We start from the raw sequence: 2227 nt of genomic DNA on the forward strand, positions 1-2227 counted from the left end.
CAATTCCCTATTTATGTTTCCCTGCACTTGCTGTGAATTCTTTACCTTTTCCAATTCACATTTCAGGAGGTTGTTACTCCCTTGCATAGCTTCTCTTTCCTTTCCCCATTTTTCTTCTAACTCTCTTTTATGATTTTTAATGGTCTCTTTTAGGAGAGTATTATTTGGCGTATTGTCCAGAGGCTGTTTGCTATTAGACTCCTTGGGGTTGGAAACCTTCTCTCTTTCTGTATAGAAGCTATCAATCATTTTCTTCATTTTTTTAGTCATTGTTTTAAAGCTTTCAGGATCTGCCTTCATGCAAGGAGGTTACCAGCTTCCTCTGCAGACCAAGGATGGGCATATGGACAATAACTGCCTTCTCAATGGATTGTAAGGAATGCTGAGCTGCGGGACCTGGGAAGAGCCCCATAGGGAAGTGAGTAGGCCTGGGTAACAAGGGCCGTGCTGTGTAAGTGCTCTGCCAGGAACCCTGCTGTGAGGATTAGTGACTGGCTTGGGGCTAGAGGTTAAGCAGCAAAAGTATCACTGCCCCCCCCCCCCCCTTGTCCCCAAACCCATGCTTTGAGTATTAGCAGTTGCCCTATTCCTCACTGCACTGGATGTGTCTCTGCCTGGGGAGCGCAGTCAAGCTGGGGAGATTCCACTATCCCAGGCCCAGCCCCTCCCTGTGTAAATGAGAGGCTGCCCCAGGCTGTGCTCCTGCAGTGCAGGTTTGTGACTGCCCTCCAACAGGAACCCCTAGCTGCAGAATGCTGCAAATGGCTGTGTTATGGTCTGCACTGAGTCACTTCCAGTCCTGGGTGTGTGCAGTCAGATCCTCTCAGTCTCTGGCATCCCTCAATGTACTCTCTACCCTAGGCTCTGGTTTCTCTGCTTGTCCACTACTCTGAGACCAAAGAAAAGCAGTCAGACTATGGCAGAGAGCTCTATGTAAACCTTCCAAACACAGAAGCCACCCTGCCCTCGATTCTATCCATGTCCTGTGCTGGTCTGTTCCCACCATTCCGGTCAAAACTTTTCTGGCGATATTTCAGATTATCTTCGGCTGGTGAGCTGTTGTACTTCCAATCTTCGTAAATCTTACCAATCTAGCATGATATTTGAGGCTGATTTTAAAAATTGATAATGAGGGTGAGAGTAGCTGAGATTCTCATGTGTGCCTTCTCCGCCATCTTGGCTCTGCCTTTCATTATACACTTTTAAGATTCTTATAGGGTTCTAAGACAGTGGGATTGATAGAGATAATAATTATCTAATTTAGCATGGTTCAGTATGATTGCTCTGATCCCACAAAGAGATGTTATGAGCCAAAACTTGAAACAAGGTACTAAGTGTAATTGAGGAGACAATTCTTAAATCTAGTTTAGAATTGATTTTATCTTATAGCAAAAAATGGTTTCCTAGTGATGTAATGATTGATGTATACTCAGTGTACAGAATAAGCAAGAAGTTCTCAAGGCCAGACACACAACCCCAGTCTAGGAAGCAGAATCAGATTCATTCCAACTTCCATCTTCATGCTGGCTGGAGACATTTGGAGGAAGAAAAGCTGAATCTGACAAAAGCAAAGGACTAGTGGCAAGAGCTCTTGGAACCAAGGAGAGAGATAGGCCTTTAAGAAAGCTAACTGGGCCCAAGGAAGGAGACAATACTTAGAAAGAGAAAATAAAGGATCTGGACTTTAACTCCTGGCATTTGAGGTGATAATTGAACTGAACTGAAAGGAAGGCTGCTTCCAGAAGCCTCCCAAGAACCTGATCACAGAGAACATTACCTTTTAGAGAAGAATATTACAATAAACAGCAACAACAAGACTATATGATGATCAATTCTGATGTAAGTGGCACTCTTCAACATTGAGATGATTCAATCATTTCCACATGTGCAGTGATGAAGAGAGCCATCTATACCCAGAGAGAGAACCATGGGAACAGAGTGTTGAACACAATATAGCATGCTCAATCTCTCTGTTGTTATTTGCTTGAAATTTTTTTTTCTCAGTTTTTCTTTTTCTTTGTTCTTTATCAGATTTTCTTGTGTAACAAGATAACTGTATAAATATGTATACATATATGGGATCGAATATGTATTTCAACATATTTAACATGTATTGGACTACATGCTAGCTAACAGAGTAGATTTGGGAAAGGAGGGGAAAATTTGAAACAAAAGGTTATGCAAGGGTCAATGTTGGAAAAATTACCCATGCATATGCTTTAAAATA

The 2227-nt window shown here is 42.3% G+C and overlaps 1 long non-coding RNA gene across 1 annotated transcript; it reads left to right on the forward strand.

Moving 5' to 3' along the window:
• The first annotated feature begins 301 nt into the window (after positions 1 to 301).
• On the forward strand, positions 302 to 1917 carry LOC141559503 (uncharacterized). Its single transcript, XR_012487448.1, has 3 exons — positions 302 to 418; positions 862 to 1051; positions 1434 to 1917. It is a non-coding gene; the product is annotated as an uncharacterized LOC141559503 (long non-coding RNA).
• Positions 1918 to 2227: the final 310 nt, after the last annotated feature.

The sequence above is a fragment of the Sminthopsis crassicaudata genome, chromosome 3 (genome assembly GCF_048593235.1).
Source record: "Sminthopsis crassicaudata isolate SCR6 chromosome 3, ASM4859323v1, whole genome shotgun sequence".
In the NCBI taxonomy this organism is placed as follows: domain Eukaryota; kingdom Metazoa; phylum Chordata; class Mammalia; order Dasyuromorphia; family Dasyuridae; genus Sminthopsis; species Sminthopsis crassicaudata.